At 36.3% G+C, this 22,365-nt stretch overlaps 1 protein-coding gene across 1 annotated transcript in view; it reads left to right on the top strand.

Moving 5' to 3' along the window:
* Positions 1-22,365, top strand: part of LOC145692633 (organic anion transporter 3-like) — a 127,334-nt gene that overhangs the window by 56,093 nt on the left and 48,876 nt on the right. Inside the window, exon 2 of the mRNA XM_081767973.1 lies at positions 11,985-12,079. The gene's annotated coding sequence lies outside the window, so the exon portion shown is untranslated. The remainder of the gene's footprint in view (positions 1-11,984; positions 12,080-22,365) is intronic.

Genomic DNA, 22,365 nt, shown 5'->3' with positions numbered 1-22,365 from the left:
AATGGGTGGCAAGTTTCGAGGGGCGGAAAAATAAATATTTCTTGTTGGAAACAGACTTCATGAAGATAGTAGTTAAATTTTCTAAGCTGACCTATTTAATACTGCATTCATAAATCATATTTAGATCCATTAGTTTAAGGTCATATGGACAGTGCTAAAGCAAATTGTCAAACAAATCTCAGCATGAATTGCTTGATTGTTGTCAGATACAAGAACTCAATTCTCAAACAGTAGCAAACACCTATTCCATTTAGTTTGTTTTGATATGAAAACTAGTTTTGTCTTTTACAAATAACTTCCTTATAATCGAAGGTAGAAACAAGTTTTTAAAAAACTTTTTTAACAGATGTAGAAGGAAAATCAAGAAATAAAGATAAAAGAGCTAATTGCACTGTAATTGCAAACGGATACATTGAGATTGAAGCTCGATATCGAATTCTATAAAAAGGATTACCATCTTTCCTCTGCATGTGTGTTTGCTTTATTTTTCACCAACATAACCGATTATTATTTAACCCTTGAAGTACCAAGATATAAATTTTACTTAAATGTCCAAGAAGGGGTCAATTTTGACCCGATAGGTTTTTGTGACTCTAAGGCCAGCAAAGAGATCAAATGGTATTCTTTTGCTATAGTACAAGCAATGAACATTTATTGTAAAGAGGAAAATGTACCACATAAGAGAAACTAACAAAATGAGGTTGGCGCCAAAACTCGCTTGCACGAAAATGACATGTCCTAAGCGCCATCTACATTTGGCGGAATATATTTTCTTCCCTCTCGGAATATGACTGAAAACTGTTTATTCCATGATTGACCAAGATGGGGTAATTTTGACCCCATTTTCCATTTCTGTAAATAAAAAGACAAATTAGACTCTACGATAATTGTTAAATGTACAAAATTATTCAAGCAACTCTTATAGAAGCATTCCTAGAAGACCATTTCAGCATATATTTTTTTAATGCAATAAAAAATAGATGTCTCGCTGGGGCCAAATTGACCCCATCTTGGTACTCCAAGTGTTAAAGAAGAAAAACAGACAACAAGATTGTATTTGTAGTGTTTAGGTGTTTCTGAGTGCGAGTGATGTTTTATTCCCTTCGTTGTTCATGATGCGGTAGCATCCTTAAAATCGTCTTTTTTTAAAAGATTTGTTCTTTTGGAGAAAGGGAGGAAGCAAATTACCTAGGGTCTGACCTAGGTAGAGATGTCAAATAAGAAAAATGTTCCAAATGACCAAAAGTGGACTTGAATCCCTTGTGCACCGAGCGCCTCATATAGAAGATTGATTCGGTCATTATAGTTTTCTTCTTTGCTTCGATAAATGGAATTACGTACATAATTTGAAAATGATTATACATTATAAGTGCACAAACTAGAACGGGAAGTCCGGACCATTTACGTTTACTATCGATGATGGTTGTAACTTCCGGTCCGGCTATTTTTTTCAGCTATCAATAGGTTATACCTCTATAAGACAATTGTTGCGTTCGTCCTCCTTGCATTGACATGCCATGACTTGAATATGTAATGTAAGGTGGAAGGTTATTCTCTAGCCTGGTGCAGTAATTTCTTTAACTATTCATTAGACAATGTATTTTATTAGAGTTTCTAAGCAACATATAAAGTAAAAAAGTATGAATGTAGTAAATAATTTTAAAAAATTATTAATTGCTAAACTAAAGTTTAGTAATTTTTTACCTTATTACTTACTAGATGAAGCTAAGTTTATTTATTTAGTGTTATTTTACATGGCAAAGTTAAGGTTAATCATGCCTAGTCTCCCACTTGACCATGCCATGATCAGGATTAATATGACTATATCAAGTTTTTATAAAATAGTTATTGAAAAGACACATATTCAAAGCACAACAAAAATTACACTCACAATCACACATATATATATATATATATCATATGCCCACAAAGATTATTACAAATAAACACATAACATATTCAGATACATTTAGGGAAATAAGATAAACAAATAAAAGGTAAGTAGAATAAAAATCAGCATAGGCCTATGTAGAAAAGTTATTTCATGTGTAGAAAAGTTCCTTAATATACAAGTTTTGTGCAAGTAGTTATAATTCCAATTAGCTCATAAATACATTTAATTTTCAATTCAAAGATATATTGTTTTTCTCTCCTACACGAAAGTCTAAAAAATATAATAATAATAATAAAATAAATTAAAAACACATTTCACCACTAAATGGAATCAGTAAAACGCATTATTTTAACTTCCAATCAGGGCCAGTTCTACACATTTCGTAAATGTAAGCAAACAATATTTAGGCGCCCCCACCTAAATCATAAAAAGAGAGTCGAAAGTTGTAATGGACAAAAATTCTTCAAATAATTGTTTCAATAATTTTAAAGAAATGGTAGTTACTGGTAAATACAATAAATTGACCAATGCCGATTGATCAATTTCAGTTTCTCATTTATAACACACAATGTATCTATTAAGCTTATTAGTGAATGTTCTAAGGACATACAGAATATATGTGTTAATGCACTTTTGTTCACGATAGTACATTTCCTTTCATGGATAGGTCCGAACAGAGATACTTCACGCTGAATCCTATATCATAGGGAATTTTGAGGAAGTGCCGTTTTTTTTTATTTTACAGAGTTGGCAACCATATTCATACATCAACACACACACACACACACACACACACATATATATATATATATATATATATATATATATATATATATATATATATATATATATATATATATATATATATATATATATATATATATATATATATATATATATGCGTAAAAGCAAAAAACTACATTCCAAATCATCCGTCTTGGTTGTTACGCAATGCACGATGAAAGTATTTGAGGAAGGTCCAATACGTCTACGTAATAACGAACTTGTCTTATACTGTACCCGAAAAGATAAGTAATTCTTAATTACTGTCACATATATTTTTAGAAAAAATGATAGAACGATTATTTTTATAAGAAAAAAAAAGTACATGATAAGGCGTAAAATAAAATATTATCCTATATCAATCATTTCTCTGTTAAACAAGTATAGTTCGTTAAGAAAGTCTACAAATGTTAGTCAAGTTTCGAAATTTTTGGGAGGTCCGGACCCGGTGGACCTCCCTCGAGGCTACGCCTCTGAACATTGCTAACTAGTCCCAAATTCAATGTGGCGTTCCCCACCATACAGTTTTATCAAGAGTATAAAATATACTTATTTTATAAAAGAAATATGTATATACTAAAATACTATCCATAGAGGGGGGGGGGATTCCGCATATTGACTTATTAATATTTGGTTCACAAATTACTGTAGAAGAAACCTTCATTATCTATATAAGCTAGGAATTCACTTGTAAATGAAGATCTACTTTCATTTGATTTCTGCTCTACTACATATTTTCTTTCTTATTTTGTAATTCTGCTATCACTTTTTTTAATTGTCATTACATTGATTTGCTTCAGTATAACTACCGTAATTTAAAAATATGAATGCATAAAAACAAATTCCATTTGTTAATTGCTAGTGAAATAAAATTCAGAAATCTTATTTAGCGCGAAAAACCTTCTCATTCACTGGAAACAGTGCTGTGTTGCAGAAGCACTGCAACGACTAGACCCTTTAACTTCTGAGATAGGGGAAAGGAGACTTAACATTTGCTCCAATTCCCGCGCTGAAGGAATCTGGTCGTTGTAAGCTCGCTGCAACATAATATAAATTAGAGACTCCGTGACGGATTATTTTTTGCTTTTTAAAACTGATTAACGGAACGGACAGTTACAGAAGTAAAAAAAATGTTATTTAAAGTATATATTGGAGTATTAGAAAGATTTTTTTCTGTTCTTTACTACTATTGCTAATATTTTTTTCTTGAAATACTTTGGTCGTTGCGCAATGCTGCAACACTAACATTAGCCGCCACTGTTTCCTTTCATGATATTCTCTGACATTGTTTTTGCCGAATATTCCACTGCTCTCAAGAACGTCTGTCAGACCAGAGTCAGCCATATGCTGACCAATAACTTTCACAAAATTCATTTGAACATGAAATCTTCTGAAAAGGATTATTATATCCTGACATTCAACTTGATGCTGCCATTGAAACATCTTGGCTTTACAGTACAATGTATTTCTGTTCAAGGATTGTGGTCATTTTGTGACAGGTTTAAAGGACTGTCCAAATTGTGTCATAATAATGTGCTGGAGAATTTATGATAGGCATAACTTCTGCTACTGTTTTTGAGGTATCTGGTTTTCAGACGAGTTGATTAAATCCACTCCACGAGGGACAAATCTGGTCTTTAGAATCTTCTAGTCTGCACAAAATCCAGGAGAGATCATGGTTAAGTGAATGCTTCATTTGATTTGTGTCTGCTTCAAGGTGTTCTAGTGTTAGTTGGTTTAGAAATTTGAGAATCGGTTTCTTCTCTATTTTAGCATCCGTTAGCTCATCATCCCTGGCCGAATGAGTAGAGATTTTGGCCTATCTTGTTGAAACTCAATAAGAAAGGTTTCTTCAAATGGCATACTTCGTCTAAAAGCAGCAGTTTGAGAGGCGAAAAGACCTTTGCCATCAAGAGTTTCTTCATTAATGTCGATGTTTGTCATTTGCATACGTGATGTATTCAGGAAGTTTAGCCCTTATAAAGTCAAGTAGTACAAAATCTTCACCATTGTAATAATAGCACTTAATTGCTTCATTCGCTATTGTTGTATCTATCCTCAAAACTGACTCGTAGCTTATGCTGTGTCCAGCTGCATGAAGTAGCTGCATCAAGTCTTTTGAGCGTTTGGCCTCATGCACAGCAACTCCAATTCCAATGTGTGAACACCAGAACTCAGAAACACTATATCTTGAGCAATGCTAAAAAGCTTTTTCTTTAAAGTTTCATCACATACATTCTCAAGTTCACCATAAGTCTCTCCGAGACAAAGAAGTCGCAAAAGCAGGTAAAGACTGTTAGGAATAATTGATTCGACATGTTGTTGATCAATACCACCAATAATATCATGGCTTGGAGACTCTCTTATGTCGGACTTGATCTTCAGAGCAACCCAGTAGAGCCAACTAAGTATCTCTATCTTCTTACCGTCTTGATCTTCGCAATTACTTTTAATCATGTCATTACATTGAGTATCATCTTATGAATCTTCGACTATGTTTTTTCTAAGATTCTGCAAAGCAGTTTCATGCGTCATTTCAGGGAATATTAGTAACTGATCTGTTGGATTCAGTGAATGTACAAATGTAGCTTTTCCTTGTTGCAGTTTGTGAATTTTTGTTTTGAAGTTTTGACTTCTGTAAACACCTGTTCCTGTACCAAAGTCTTCAAGGAGTTCACAATATATATCCCACACACTTTTAAAAGAGTAAATTTTTCCTCTAGCACGCCTCATTTTGAGTTCATACCCAGCCACATTCTGAAGGCAAATACTGTGAGTATCAATGCCATTCGGTGTTGATTCAATATTTTCATATTTCCTATTGAACTCTATATAGCAACAAAGAAGATATTTGCCTTCTGCAACTATTAAATCACTTATGCCGGCAAGAATGCAACGCATAACAGCATCCTGCTTAGCGAGATGGAGGATCTTGTCAGAAGTTGCTGAGACTTGGATATTATGAACTTTTTCTTTAGACTTGTCTTCTTGACAAAGTACTTCTTCTTGAGGGAGGATGACAAGTTCCAGGTTCTTGCACGTTCTTCTCTCTTGAGTCATATACGTTTTTTTCTGGTATTCTCAAAGCGTTTCCTGAGACGGTTGATAGCAGTAGCACTTTTAAACGAAGCATAACATGTTTTATGTCATTTGACCTTATCGACTCCCTCAAGAGGATGTTCTTCAATTCTATCAAAAACATCAACGTACTCCATATATTTGTATTTCAATCGTTCATTTGCCTTGAGCTTCAAACACTTAAGTCCATCTTCCGATTCCTTTCTCAAACGTTTATCTTGCTTGTTCCTGTCATAATCATTTTGACAAATGAAACATTTTCTCAAGTTGATATCAATTGCTCTTTCTCTCTTTCTACCAATAGCCACTGCTCCCACTGGTTCCATCTTAAACTGTATAGAAAAACGAGGATTTCATTTAGTATGACTTTTGTAAGTATTATTACAAACAAGTATTAAATACAAGACATAGGAAAAATATATATATGCATCTAATGTATAAAGTTTCTCAATGCAAATCATACATCGTTTTACTGACAGAATAACAAGGACCGATTTGCCATCGAAATATGCAAATCTATACCGCAATTAGAAACATGTTTTCTTTCCTTTAACTCTTTCGGGTGGAATGCAATTCACGCATGAAACATATAATTCGATTTTAAAAATTTTAAATCATAACCGAGCGAAATAGCTCAAGTGGTAGAGCGTTGGCTTCGCATTCGGGAGGTCGTGGGTTCGAATCCCGCTGCCGACCATCCTGACTGAGGTTTTCCAGGGTTTCCCTCAGTCCTACCAGGCAAATGCCGGGATGGTACCTACTAAACAGGCCCTGGCCGATACCTTCCCAAATCCTTTCCATTGTTATTGTTGTTGTTGAATATGCAGTGTAAAATGGCCTCTGAGATGTATCTGGTGATTGTTAAATAAATAAATAAAATAAATAAGAAAGTAAACTCGGGTGACTATTACTCATTACACATACTATCTTGTATGTTAGACGTTTGTGCAGTAGTACTGAAGTAGGGTGAATCAGGGATCACGTATGGAGCAAAAATATAGTTTCTTGAAGGAATTTTCTGCTAAAGTTCATTTTCCCACGTGTGACGTTATACCCTCATATAAATGGTATTACTCAAAAGCTTATTTTGTGGTGAATAAATTAATATATGAACCATAAGCCTATGTTAATTATGAGAAGAGTAACAGCCATTTATATTAGAATGTGTGATTTTCCCGAAATTGGTGCACCATTAAAAATTGATATTAAAGATACAATTAATACTAGGCTTCAGATAAAGTTTCCAAGATAGTAGCATAACTGAGGGGCCCCGCAGGGTCTGCAGTGCGGGGAGGCCCGCAGGATTTAAGGGTCCAATGCGAAGCAAATGCTAAAAAATATAGGCTACAAAAAGTGAGCTGCATACTGAATATCCATTTCCCTGAACAACATTATTTACTTTAGAAAAGAAAAATATGCTTTAAGTGAAAATTCATCCATTCTAGCAACATCAGTTTAAAAAATCATCTTAGCACTTGAAGGTTAAGGGAAAATAATTTTTGCCTTTTTCGATGAGTATTGATTTTAATTGTAATTTTATTATATTCCATGGATTTATTAACTATTGTCTTCTAGAGAGACATAATATAGTGGGAAGTTAATGGGTATGGGAAGGGGGGCCAAAAATAATCCTGCGGGGGGACCGACATTTTTGCGTTACGCTACTGTTCCAAGATGACAACCTACCTGTAACACATCCCAAAGTGTTACATAATCGTGTTATATAGGTTGTCTGCTTTTAACAAGAGGCATTAGCGACATATACAATATCAGAATTGGCTTATAGATTATAATTACATCAAACGGAAAGAACTTTTGTCGCTGAATGTACAAGTAGTACGTGCTAAGAAGTCAACATGAATGATTTGAAGCTTTAATAACTAAGCAAACATTTCTTCTTCTTTCTTTAAAAAAATATACATTTGAGTATAGTGATATATAATTTTGATGAAGTAATGTATTTGTCTGTTCCTAGCACTAGCACTAGCACTATAAATAAGGTATATTATTATTGTTACTATTATCAATTGGATAGCGTAAAATTGCGAGTGATAACCATTAACTAACTAACTCTATGGTCTGTGGAACCCGGAGATTCAATGCCGCGTTCACAAAAGCTCTCTACTGACATCTATCCTTAGCTAACTGCATCCAGTTTCAACTTTGTATTCCAATCTCTGCGAGATCTATCTTAATATTATCCTCCCATCTACGCCTAGGTCTTCCTAATGGTCGTTTTCCGATTGGTCTTCCAGTCAAGACTTTGAAAGCGTTTCTACTTTTTTCCATTCTAGCTACATGACCCGCCCACCTAAGCCTCCTAGACTTGACGACCCTAACAATGTTGGGTAAACCATATAAATTATGTAGTTCCTCGTTATAAAGTTTCCGCCATTCCCTATTCCCGTTTCTCTTGGGTCCGAATATTCGTCTCAGAATCTTGTTCTCAAATACTTTCAGTCTATGTTCTTCCCTCAGAGTAAGTGACCATGTTTCGCAGCCATACAGAACAACAGGCATGATTATCGTTTTGTATATCTTAAGAGCCTGCCTTACTAAAAATAATGTAAAATTTACCATTTTTCTTTTGCTTGTTTATTCATAAGTGAAAGGAGATAATGATATGGAACTTACCACAATCATAGATAATGTTGTTCTACAACAGAAAATATGAACCTGAAGAATTTTCAGTGTTGCCATCCATAGAAATTACAGTGTTGCCAGAATAACAATTTCCCTAAAATCTAAGTTAAGGCAGCGACTAGAGGAACGATCTCAGCTGCACTTGGTTACGTATTGTGTTGTTTTGGTTTGCGGAATTAGTGCAAGTGCCTTTCGCTCGCATTACCTAGGTACAAACGCAATGGCGTATTTAGGGGAGAGGCTTCCGGGCTTAAGCTCCCCCCCGAAATCTTACTATAGTAAACTATATGAAATATCTTGCAGAATTTTCACATTTTCAGGCAAAGCCTCCCCCCGAAACAAAATCGTAAATACGCCACTGTACAAACGGCTACGATCTTGGTACTAGCACATGTTTCGGTTTCCAGATCTCAAATATTTATATTTGAGACGTGAAAGCTCGTGGACAAAAATTTTCCTACCCGGACTTTACTTTGGGATTCATTTAAACATATCTTAATTAATCTAATTAGCTTTCTCGGTATTCCAAACTCTGTAAGAACGCTGTATAATATTTCTCTCCTAACCGAGTCATACGCCTTTCTAAAATCGATAAATAGTTGATGTACCGGGGTATTGTACTCCCACTTTTTTCGAGTATTTGGCGAATGGTAAATATTTGGTCGATAGTTGATCGATTTCGTCTAAATCCGCACTGATAATCGCCAATAATTTCATCTGCGTATGGGGTCAGTCTTGCTAATAGAATATTTGAAAGGATTTTATAGGATGTTGACAGAAGAGAAATGCCTCGATAATTATTACAGTCAGTTTTGTCGCCTTTCTTGTGAATTGGAACAATGATTGATTCTTTCCACTCGTGTGGCAATTCTTCCTTGTTCCAGATAAGGAGAATGAGTTTGTGTATCTTGTTCCACAATTTTTCGCCTCCAGCTAAAATTAACTCAGCCGGAATTTTATCTACACCCGGAGATTTGTGTTTCTTTAATTTCTTTTTAGCGGTTTCTACTTCTATTCAGTTGGGTTCTGGAATATACGGTTCTGCGGTGTGTATCTCCTTTTCTCCACGCACACTAGTTTTTGGTTGCGTGTTAAGCAAATCGTCAAAGAAATCTTTCCATTTATTTAAGATGCTATCCGTGTCAGTGAGAACTGTACCGTCAGATTTCTTTAATGTCTTTAATGCACGAGACCTTTCTTAAATTCATTGATTCCCTTATACATGTCCTGGATGTTTTTATTTTTACTATTATCTTCGAGTTCCTTAATTTTAGCTTTCAGAAAATCGCGTTTCTTTGTTCTAAAAGTTTTGGAAGTTTCCTGCCTGATATCTGCAAAATTTTGTGTAGTTATTTCATTCGGATTTTGTAGCCAGCGTAATTTTGCCTGTTTTCTCTTCTCTGCTAGTTTTATGCATTCCTGGTCGAACTATGGTTTGTTCCTACGTATTTCCGCGTGTCCCAATTTTTCTTTTGCTGAAATTTTAATGCTATCTCTAATTTCAATCCAGGTATCTTCAACACTAGTGCACTCCGAATCTTCTAAAACCGAGAATCTATTCGAAACTTCAATCTGTTATTTCTCTCTTACCTGGCTCTCTTCTAATTTCTTTAAATTGAATCTCTCCGTTTTCGGACAATGAATATTACCTTTATTGAACGATAACCTCTCTCGTATTATCGCTGCTACCAGGTAGTGTTCAGTGTCACAATCAGCCCCTCTAAACGACCGGACATCAATTACGCTAGATTGCCTTCTTCTATCTACTAAAACGTGATCAATTTGATTATGTGTTTTCCCGTCTGGTGATATCCAAGCGTATTTCTGAATGTCGGATGTGGGAATTTTATACTCTTCACGATTAGGTTTTTGGATGTTGCAAAGTTCACGAGTCTAACACCGTTGTCATTACTTTCCTTGTGCAGACTTTCGTTCCCTATAATCGGTTTGAAAATATCCTCTCGTCCTACCTTCGCATTGAAATCCCCTAATAGAATCTTCATATGGTATCGCGGGAGTTGGTCAAATATCCGTTCCACTTCTTCGTAAAAACTGTCTTTTATATCGTCATCCTTATCTTCAGTTGGGGCATGTCTATAAATATGTTGTTGTAGGAATATAATTTGATAACGAATTTGCCCGGTATTTCTTATAGTGTTAGTATATGTATAATCAGCAAAGACATGTATGTGGTAAATTTCATGTCAAAAGAGCAGTAAATAAGAACAATAAAACGAAAATAATACTTTCTCGTCCATTTAGCAACATTTTGTTTAACTCATTCTAATTTTCTTACTTATAATTTTTCTCCTATGAAATTTATCACAAATATATATTTCCCAATTATACACATAGTAGCAATATTAAAAGTACCCTGCAAAATCATTATATTGTTATATTCTTACAAGAAGACATTTATAGATATGCGACAATCATTTTGGACATGAGTGTACATTTAAAACAATAATATCACACCACCGTCCCTTAAGAGTAATAAAAGAAAGTCTGTCAGTAACAAATTCAACCCGTTTAATTGCTGATAATATACGTTTATGAACGAAAAACCCTGTTCCTAACTGGTGATTTTTATTTCCTTCCCCGTGAAAGAACGTAAAATTTCCGGAATTCTCAGATCCATTTCCTTCCCACCTAACTTCCTGAACTCCTACTACGTCCATCCTGTATTTCTCTAACTCACTCGTTACGGATCTTAACGCGCCTGCCCTATAAAGACTCCTAATATTCCATGTTCCAAATCTCATGTCCATTTTCTTTTGCTGAGATCGTGCCAAGTTATCAGTCCTTGTCCGAGGCTTTTGTGAATATTTCTGAACAAAGTTTTTTTTTTTTTTTTTTTTTTTTTTAATTTACAGGATGAGGTTGTTAGCCCTACCCAAGCTGGAGGACCACTCCTAGTCTGCTGCCCGCGACTGCTTATTCAGTATATTCGCAGCTAACCTCTATATCTAGAGGCCTTCTCCTCGATCCGCAACCTGAGGATGCGCCATGCCGTGGTGACAGGAACCCACGTTATACGGGTGATAACCATTATAAAAGCGAAATTCAAGCTGATTTGGTTGTTCTCGTATTATTATTATCTATGGACTTGAAACTCCAATCTAGGCCGACAATTACAGTTTGTGTCACTTGAGACAAACACGAAATTCGGCGTCTCCAATTTATATATTTCCCTTTTAGGCGCCCCTCCAGCCACATGTCTGGGGCACGTGCCTTGTTTGTTTCTCCCTTAGGTGCAGTCTTGCTCCATTCATACTGAAAATCTAAGCTTACCACCGAAAGCGAATATAATAGCCATTCAGCTACTTAAAACCTATAATAAAATATTTAGTAGAAAAATCAAGTCAAAGCGCACAAAAGTGACTTCAATGAACTGAACCTGACTTAGAACGAAGAGTTGCATCATTATGCTGTATAGATAAGATGAATGCGTTAGTACAGAGTTATTACTGTTTGCTTGGAATATATCTTTTTATTATGTGTTTTGAGTATGTTATGTTCCTTTCTGAGAGATAAAAGAACTTGCTACCCTTACACAGAATGTAAAACTTTCTTTCTTCTTTTTTAGTGAAAATGTTAAAAGACGTGAAAACTGGAGACGGTTGTGCTTTATCTCGTCAACATCCAATCAACTCGTAGGAGCGACTGAAGAAGTGGAGCAAGGTAAGTTTCTCATTTAAAATAGGCCTCCGAAGAAGCATTGTTTTGTTTATGAATTGGCTGAGAGCCATACAACACTTCAGAGGTAAAATAAACACCAGCCAATGAACAAACTCACCTTCAGCTAACTTTCTGGTTGTCACGTGTTTCCCATGCAATATCAGACTCTTTATAATCATAACCAACAATGTAAGGAATTTTTAAATCCATAACAGCAGAAATCTCCACAATAACAAACAGTCAATACTACTACTACTACTACAAACAAACTAACTAACTCTATAGCGTATGGAACTCGGAGGTTCAATCCCTCGTTCACAAAAGCTCTTCAATGACTTCTGCCCATAGTCAACCGGATCTTGTTTCTACTTTGTATTCTTATTTCTACGAGATCTGTCTGTATCTAGGTCTTCCTAATGGTCGTTTTCTGATTGAATTTCCAGTTAAAGCTTTGAAAACGTTCCTACTTCTTCCATTCAGGCTACATGACCTGCCCACCTGAACCTCCTAGATTTAATGACCCTAACAATATTTGGTAAACCGTATAAATTATGCAGTTCCTCGTTATGAAGTTTCCGCCATTCCGCATTCATGTTCCTCTTGGGTCTGAATATTCGTCTCACAGTCTGCCATATTAACCATTCCTTTGCTATATGGCAGCAGCTCATCTCACGTTGTCATTCATCAAGACAAGGTGTCTAGCCATATGGCGAAGTTAGCGGCGACTTACGTGGGACGGATGACACGTGAAACGGGAATTTATGCAACTTCCCGTATGCATTCCTTTTTACAGACACCTCTGTGAAATCCCCTAATACATCTGTCATGGATTTTTATGGGATTTTGTTGTGGAAACGAACATTGAGCCGTTGACAGCCGCGCATACTGGACGATCTTTCGAAATTTTGTCAAGTGGTCATACTGTGCTTCAACGCACTTTCTTCGGTGGAAACTGAGATGTAGGGCGATACCTAACAGCTAGAGCTTCACACCGAGCACAACCGCTTGTCGCGTTACGGTATTTCTTAAGCTGATAAGGAAGGTAAATTCGGTATATTAGTCCTAAACCATTGTTGTTATACTAGCCCGCCTGAAGTTTGTCCCCTTTCTAAAGCTACTAAAACAAAACCAACTGGCTGTGAATTTTGATATGTCCTGCAAATATTGTTTAAACGTGTGTACATATATATATATAAACAGTGTGAGACCATTAACAGATGCAAAATATTTATTAAAATACAATTAAAAGTCAGCAAAGATATGTGTAATGCAGCCAATGTGTAATGTACTTGTTGATTATATTTGAGTTTAGCGTCCCTTTCAACACACATTCTATATGAGACGAGGACCTACAGTTTAACATGAGATCCAAATACAACCCCATAAGCTTTCACCGAAAATTATAGACCTGGACTGGGAGCAATATTGGTGTTACTTTCCAAAAGTAGAAGTTAATCCTTTCAGACCCAGGTGGCCAAAATAGCACACACAGGTGTGTCACTTTTTTAATCCGCTCCTGTGAAGACACTAATTAAGATATCGGGATTTTTTTTTTTTGGCTAAATATGGTTGGACCACAGTTTATCATATTAGTTTTTTTCTTCTTCTGGTTTTTGAATTTCCTTCTCAAATTTCAGCCCAAAGTAAAACATTCGAGAATTTTCGAACTTTGAATTTTCTTTTTTTTCTTTTTTCCCTGTAGCTTCCTTCGTCGTAAAGAGATCTCCTTAAGACTTGTCAGGTAGATACATCGGATGAATACCTAATTGTTGACATCAATTGGACCGGCTCGCGCGCTGTGTTGCCAACTAGAGATATTAAAATTTCCCTAAATTTGGGCAAAAAGTTCTAAATTTTCAAATTTTTGTTTATAAATCCGTACGTATACGTCCGAACGCAAATCAACTTACGCCAATCGAAAATTGGTCCTTACTGAATAAAAGCGGATACAGATCGTTACAATAGGGCAGCGTTTCCCAACCTTTTTCAACTTGCGGCACACTACAGGCCTAATCTATTATTATTATTATTATTATTATTTGTAATTAGAAGCTTGTTTTTTTAAATATCGCCATGATACTTCATACTTGTAGGATATATTAGTGGTGTACCAATGTTCATTATAAGATAGTTTGCGTCTGTCCCGATTTTAGGGGGAAATTTTGGAAGACTTTTCTGTCTCTATTATTTCCCTCTTGTTGGGGGAAATACCAATTCGAAAAAACGTACCACTGTCTGAAAGCCTAGTCCTTAGCCTACACAACGCACAACAAAAAGTTTCAGTAGGTTAATTAGAAAAAGTACAGTTGAAGCTATAGTAAACCATGTTCTGTAAATGGTAAGAAAATGAATTTCTGAGCTAGAATGAGATATTTTCTAATTTCATGCTTTCTTTGTTAGATATCGCCATGATACTTCTAGGATATATTAGTGGGGTACCAAGATTTATTTTCAGATAGTTTGCGTCAGCCTGGTGGCAGTGTTGCCAGCTATAGAAAATTCCCGATTTTAGGGGGAAATTTTGGAAAGATTCATTTTCTGTCTATTATTTTCCTCTTGTTCGCTACATTCGAACAAACATACCATAGTCTGAAAGCCTCGTCCTTAGCCTACACAACGCACCATAAAAGTTTCAGTAGGATAATTAGGGGAAGTACAGTTGAGGTTTATAATAAAACAATGCTCTGTAAATGGTAAGAAAATGGTGCATTTCTGAGGTAGAATATATATATATATTTTTTTTTTTAAATTTCATGCTTACTTTGTTAGATATCGCCATGATACTTGTAGGATATATTAGCGCGGTACCAATGTTTATTTTAAGATAGTTTGCGTCTATCTAGTACCACTGTTACCAGCTACAGAAAATTTTAATTCCCAATTTTAGAGGGAAATTTTAGAAAATCCCCTTTTCTATTTTCCTCTTGTTCGCTACATTCGAACAAACATACCACAGTCTGAAAGCCTCGTCCTTAGCCTACACAACGCAACATAAAAGTTTCAGTAGGATAATTAGGGGAAGTACAGTTGAGGTTTATAATAAAACAATGTTCTGTAAATGGTAAGAAAATGATGAACTGGGTTACCAAGGTTTATTTTCAGATAGTTTGCGTCAGTCTAGTTGCAATGTTTCCACTCCAAAAAATTAATTCCCGATTTTAGGTGAAAAACGGAAAATTTCCCTTTCCCCCTTTATTATTTCCCTCTTGCTAGCTACATTGCAACAAACGTACCAGTATCTGAAAGCCTGTTCTTTGACCTACAGAACGCACTATCAACAATTTCTATAGGATAATTAGGGAACCTGCCCGACATATCTGTTGATTTTTGCTTCTGAAGTGTAAAGAGTGTCAATATTTCATATGTATGACAGAATTTTTTTTTCTTTCTCTTTTTGTATGGCAGCCAACGACTTGAGGTTTCCATTGTACCTTGCCAACACACCAAAGAGCTTTCTAGGTGAGTTGGATCTATGTGGCAACAGTGTTGCCAGCTACAAAATATTGAAATTCGTTTAGGGACTTTTTTTGTAAATTTTCACGCCTACATTTCCCTCAATAATGTCCTTCTCGTTGGCAGCACTGCAAGGTAACTTACAGAAAAAAATAGCCACATTCTTCTTCTAAAAAATAAAGTCTTAACCTTGTCAATCGGGTAAATAGTTTTTGAGCAATAAGTCACTAACTGAAAATGCAGGAAAATACCAAAAATGGCCTGGGTCCGAAAGGGTTAATCATAACTTGAAATCATCAATGATAACATGAAAAAAAAAAAAAAAAAAAAAAACATCATGTACGCATTTTCGCCCTAAAACTCATCTTCCACTCCTGACTTATACGTTATACCTATATTCTCAGAAGGAAATGATCAAACTAAATTCTTTTACAAGAAAGGAAATAGTACGAATGTAGTGTAAAATGCTACATGAACCATGTACAAGGAAATCAAGTTCTTTTTTTTTTTTTTTTTTTTTTTTTGTCATTTTGGACGTATTTCATCTTTCAGACCTTAAAGGAGTCATCGAGACATTGTAAACAATAATATTTATTAGTTTAAAAATCAGAGTTATTTTTCTAATTTTTTTTTGCTCCTCACAAGTTCATTTCCTTGTACTCTGAACGCCTCTTTTCTGTGTTAGAGCAATAGTGTTATTAACACTTTTGGCAAGGAGCGTGAAATCATTTTTGTGGCCTATTACACGTTGCCCGTACGCGGTACGTTGATAGTATTTTGTGTCCCTGCACGTTGCTCGTACAACGTACGTTTTGCATTTTAAATGCAATATAACAGTTGTACACATATCCGACACGGCATTCGTCCCTATTACATTGAAGAAAAGTGCATCATTGGTCATACAGCCAGGGGCGGACTGGCAACCATAGGGCCCACCCTGCTAAACTGAAATGAGAAGCCACTGTGTAAAAATGTAAAAAAAAAAAAAAAAAAAAAAAAAATGTACTTGGCATTCCACTTACTTACTTTAGTCGGGAGTCTGCTCGCGAATGTGCCGCAATCTCTTTCTGTACCTGTCCTTTTGGCGAGAAGAAAATGTTGTAACCCATATACACAAACTCGTCTAAATATTGCTGTATAATCTCGAGGAAGTACGCCCCGCTCTTAGCAGACAACTCCTCCCCCTCCCAAGCGTGTCAGGTGAGACAACAGACATGGCATCAGTATTGGAAACTTGAAAAAGCTGTAACTTTGTCGTATCAATGCGATTGAAGGTAAATTTGCGATAGATTTCGAAACGCAAGATTTTCCTTGACATAAGTAAGTCATAATATCATATCTTCATGTCGCAGAAAGATTAGATATCGTCTATCATCTAGTATAGTCCGCCCATTTCTCGGCTGGCCCCAACTTCTCTTTTCATATGAATACCTACTTTGCACATCACAAATAATTTTTACATTTTACTACACTTTCATTTTAAATTAACTTTAAATAACTAAAGGGATTTACACGATATACACACTGATTTGACTGACAGCATAAGTGTTCAGCACTTTTAGAAGTTACACCAACGCTTACCGAACCCAGTGCCGGCAGCTAGTGCTCGCAAACGGGTCAGGTCAGGCTTCATCGGATCAGGGCTCGAGTCGAACCTCCTTGGATCACAGGTCGGGTCAGGGCTGCTCTAGCCACGGGTCGGCTTGAGTCAACTTTCTTATGCGTCGTTTCGGCTAAAACCTATTCGGGTCATGAGTCGGGTCGGGTCGAAGTTCAACTCGACTCGAGAAGGATTTAGCCGAAACGGTGCATAAGAAAGTTGACCCGAACCGACCCGTGGCTAGAGCAGCCCTGACCCTAGCGTAGGTGACCTGACCCGACCCATGTCTCAAGCAGACTTGACTCGACCCCTAACCCATGAAAGCCTGATCTGACCCGTTTGAAAGCACTACGCGGCAGCAAACAGTTCAGCAAACAGGCGTGTTCGCCTGTTGAAGTTGTGTAATTTTAAGTAAAAATAGCCATAAAAGATAAGCTACAATTGACCGAAATCATCCAAAGACGTGGTGTATACAGTATAATTTATAAACATCTTAGACAGAAAAAAAAAAAAAAATACCTGGCAACTGTCCTGCAGTACTCGAATGAGTCACATCACACTCATTTGTTTCTTGGGGCTTCACAGATTCAAATAGCCTACGTTGTTTTGAATCAGATGCAGCTTTTTGTAAATCACATCTTCGTTTGTGTTCTCGCTTTTTAGCGCAACTTTTATATTTTTTCTTTACAGTAACCTTACAATCACTCCTACCATCCATACTGACACAACTACATGTCTTCCACGACAAACGACACGTAACTGGTTTTCCAATAATTGAATTGCTGCTATCGGATTTGCTCTTCGATGTAATATACAAATAAAACATAAGCCGAGAGCAGCAACTTCATACTAATTGTTTGAGGTTTGTATAAAACAATCGTTGATAGTGGGGACTAATTTCTTTTCGCTTTACCGCACTGAAAAAAAAAAAAAAAAAAAAAACACCGAAGCCTGATCCGATTTCTCTCTTCGAAGCTTGGTCTGAGGACAACGCAGTTCAAAAGTGTTTCGGCTCCACCTCCACTTTCCACAATAACAATATCTACGAAACTATAGTTTCTTTAAAACATCACCACTCGCCGGCTTGTAAAAGGACCGGAGTAGGCAATGGTATCCAAATCCAATAACAGCCTGAAATCTACTGTGTTTCTTATATTTAAAAAAAAGTACTAGTTAACGTGCTCGTTTTTAACAGCTGCTGTATCACAAACCCCGCAATGTTTCAGGGCCTGATTGTCTCATAGACGGAACCTTTTCAAGTCGATAAACGTGAAGAAGAATAAGGTCGGTTCATGAAAGTTTAACTTTACGTCTTTTTTATGCAAAACACAAGTTTGCGAGAGTTACCCTGCCATACTTTTGATGCTGGTAGGTTTAACTGAGCACATCTTTTTAAAATCGGTGGAGGGGGCCCACCTGTTTGGGGGGCCCACCCTGCATTTGCAGGGTAGCAGGGTGGGCCAGTCCGCCCCTGCATACAGCCAACATATGCTAGCACTAGTACTATTCAGTGTTCCTTCTTCCTATTTGAGCTCGATATCGGCACTTTGATAAAATGGCTTCACACATAGTTGTAAGCATGTGGATGCTGACGATACTATAGATGTGCTTGGTGAATTGTCAGGATCTGACATAAGTGACAGTGATGTAGAAAAAGATGAAGATCCAGCCTTTCAGTTAGGATGGAGTGACGGAGAAAGTGACAGTGGTTCTGTCTCGAATCATGATAATTCTTGTTGCACAATGATCCATGTTCAAGTTCATCACATATTAATGTACAACTGATTGACAAAAGGGGTCTTCTCATGATGACCAACCGTGTTTGCCTATTTTCTAAGAAACTATAGGCTTTAACATTGCTCATGGTCCTTTATGTACTCCGTTAGATTGTTTTTCTATTTTCTTCCGAGCAGATATGTTCAAACATGTGGAATCGGAAACGAATCTTTATACTGCTGATAAAATTAGGGATGGACACTAGTCGAACTAAAACTCGACTCGACTCGAAACTCGAAGCGAATTCCACTTGTGTGGCATGTCATGACTTATGGGTGCGTTATTTCCTCCTTTAAAATGGCGCAGATGAGAGCACAAATTCAGAAACACTATGGAGTTTACGTTTGCTTGCTTTAAGAGCCTTACTGTTTTATAGTGAATGCTTATCCATAAATATTGCTTTTTTTTTTTTTTTTTTTTTTTGCAATGTTAATATGCAATTTGCAAGAAAACCTGATGTGCAATGAATAAACCGATTTTTGTTTTGAATTCGGTACACCCGAAATATGAAACGTGGCATACTATACTTCATGCAATGATCCAAAAGTTAAAATTCTCAAGCTAGAGTTAGGAGCCGAGATATATCAAATTAAAGAAGCTAATATATGCAATTTTTGGACCAAAATTGGAAATTTCGAACCGTAAAATTTCGAAAACTAATCAACCTAGAAGGTTGAAATTTGGTACTTTTCCATCTTGCTATGATATCTTCATGTGACGTAAAAATCATCAAAATCCGAAAATGTAAGGGAAAAAATGTTTGTTTGTGTGTGTGTGTTGATTTTATATGGAATGACCCTACTCCAAGTGGGAATTTCCCGTTTGCTTCTGAGTAAAGAATTAATTACAGGTTCTTACAGAACAATTAGTGTTTCATGTTCAAACTAGGGGTGGCCAAAAATTTTCGGATCCGGATATCCCGGATCCAGTGAGATCCGGATCCGGATCTTGCCGGATCCGGATCTCGGATCCGGACCTAGATCCGGATCTCGGATCCGAACCTCAGATCCGGATCTCGGATCCGAACCTCAGATCCGGATCTCGGATCCGAACCTCAGATCCGGATCTCGGATCTGGGTCCGAAATTCGGATCTCGGATCTGGGTCCGGATCTCGGATCTGGATCCGAAACTCGGATCTAGATCCGAAATTCGGATCTCGGATCTGGATCCGAATCTCAGATATTGATTCGTATCCAAACCTACATCTGAAATTGTGATGATAAAATTGAATATCTAAAATTCGTCAAAACTTTTTTCGGATTCACTAATATAGTAGGATGCTGTGCTTTTAAATGTTTCCATAACACGTTTGTGCTACCTTTGTTCTTTATGTTATTTTAACCTTGCAATATTTACTTTCTTATATAAACTTTCTTATTTTCTCATATACACATGAAATATCTTTTAGATAAGACCCTTCTAATCGCAGGAATACTGGACAAAACAAACTCTTTATTAATAGTAGTTTCTGACTCACTAGAGTCCAACCATCAACAAATCTTTCACTTCGAAGGTACAACAAAAAATATAGACTGGTTGGCGTGGAACAACAGTAGATCTTTAAACATACACACGAGAATTTCAGGAGAGCGATATGGTTGTGTAGTATTATTAGTATTAATAAAAGTGTTCGTTGTACGACTTTATTATCTAACTTATGGCTTGCCCTTCTGAGGTCAGGAGTTTGTTGAAGGAGTAAATATAAAAGAGATTTCTGTTATTTCTTCTTCACCCTTCAGGTTTCTTTAATCATACATTGCAGGACGTAACCAAAACATATCCATGCATCGTATCATTGAAGCGTTTTGTGTTTTGTATATTAGTGTTCAAAAATATTTAACATAATCGCATTTGTTCATGTGATCTCAGGTTCAATTCTCGGTGGAACATACATGAGATAATTGAAAGTTGAAACAATATGAAAATAGTATTTAAAAGTCAGGAAATTAATATTAAAACTTTAGCTATCTATTGTGACTGTAAGGCTATAGTTAAATTAACCCACACGTTTCGTGAAGATATATTAAGTCGTTATTGTTTATTTACTATAAGCTACCAGATACATCCTCAGAGGCCACTTTACACTGTAATAATCAACAGATGAAAACATTGGGAAAGGAATGGAAGGAAGGTCTCCAGAGCCTTAGATCAAGGTACTAACCTAGCATTTGCCCAGTATAACTGAGGAACAACCCTGGAAAATCCTCAGTCAGGATAGCTGGTCTCCGAATTCGAACCCGGTATTATCCAATTGCGAAGCAAGAATCCTAACAAGTAGCCTGAGCTCGCTCCGTATTATTATTATTATTATTATTATTATTTAATTAACGTAATGTTCTAAAATTAGTGTAAATTAAACCCTACTTTCTTTATTGCTGATGATATAGTTAATAAGCCTACATGAGACATCAGTCTCCCATTACATAGGCCTTGCTCAAGAAAGAATACCAGAACTGGAATTCAGGAAACGGGGGTGAAGAGATTAATGAGGATGAGGAAACTATGTGCGATGCAAAAACTGAGAAATTATGACTTCATCACAGATATATATTCACTTACATACGTCAATTAATATTTCTCTGATACAGGGCACTCTACTTTCTATAGTGGCAGGGAAATGGCCCGCTTTTGTAAACGAACACATTAAGCACGTGCATATAGGCACAATATCCGTGCAAAGAAACATAGGTAAAACTAGAAAAAAAATAGGGAAAGCGAGGGGAAAATGATAAAACGCCATTCAGCTTAAAAAAAAAAAAAACTGAAAATAACTTAGAGCTACGAAAGACGCGAGGCGAATTTTATTGAAATGATTGTTTTTCCTTAGTGATTAGCTGTGCTAACTATGAACATGAATTAAAAAGAAAACAAGTAGCTAGCTCTAAGTTTCGCAAACTGGTTGAAAAGAAAATATTGGATAAAATTTAATAATAAAGAAGGCATTTATGATAATTAAAACAAATTAAATTCTTGGCACGACAGTCCTTTGGTTCCTACCATCGGGCTTACGTTCATTTGAAGCGGGATTTGAATGCAAGACATTTACAGTAAAAGGAACCACAGCCTAATGCCGCAGACCACTCGACTATGGCTGTCGGGTTTTCTCGGCTAATCTGTAGCACATTTACAGTAACTGATTATTTTAAAAGTTGCTCCTAAATACTGACAATCTAAGTTTTATGTATCAAATATTTCCTGCGATAATACCATACACTCTCCGACTTCTATAGACGAAAAGCTATAGTTACCCACATTATCTAATACAGAAATAAGTTCTGATTTTCTAATAGCTGCTGATGGTGATAGTCAAGGTTCACCGAAGCATGATCCCAAACCCAAACTGAGATATTGATGTCACTGGAACGCCTGAAAAGTCATTGTGGGTAAGTGAATTGCCCACTTGTCAGGATGAAGGGCGATGGTGATGTGAAATGCAGGGCTGTCAGAGGTACTACTTAT

Source organism: Thermobia domestica, chromosome 8, assembly GCF_964235325.1.
Source record: "Thermobia domestica chromosome 8, izTheDome1.hap1.1, whole genome shotgun sequence".
Taxonomy (NCBI): domain Eukaryota; kingdom Metazoa; phylum Arthropoda; class Insecta; order Zygentoma; family Lepismatidae; genus Thermobia; species Thermobia domestica.
The sequence above is the reverse complement of the archived record's forward strand: the minus strand, read 5'-3'. Positions and strand labels throughout refer to the sequence as shown.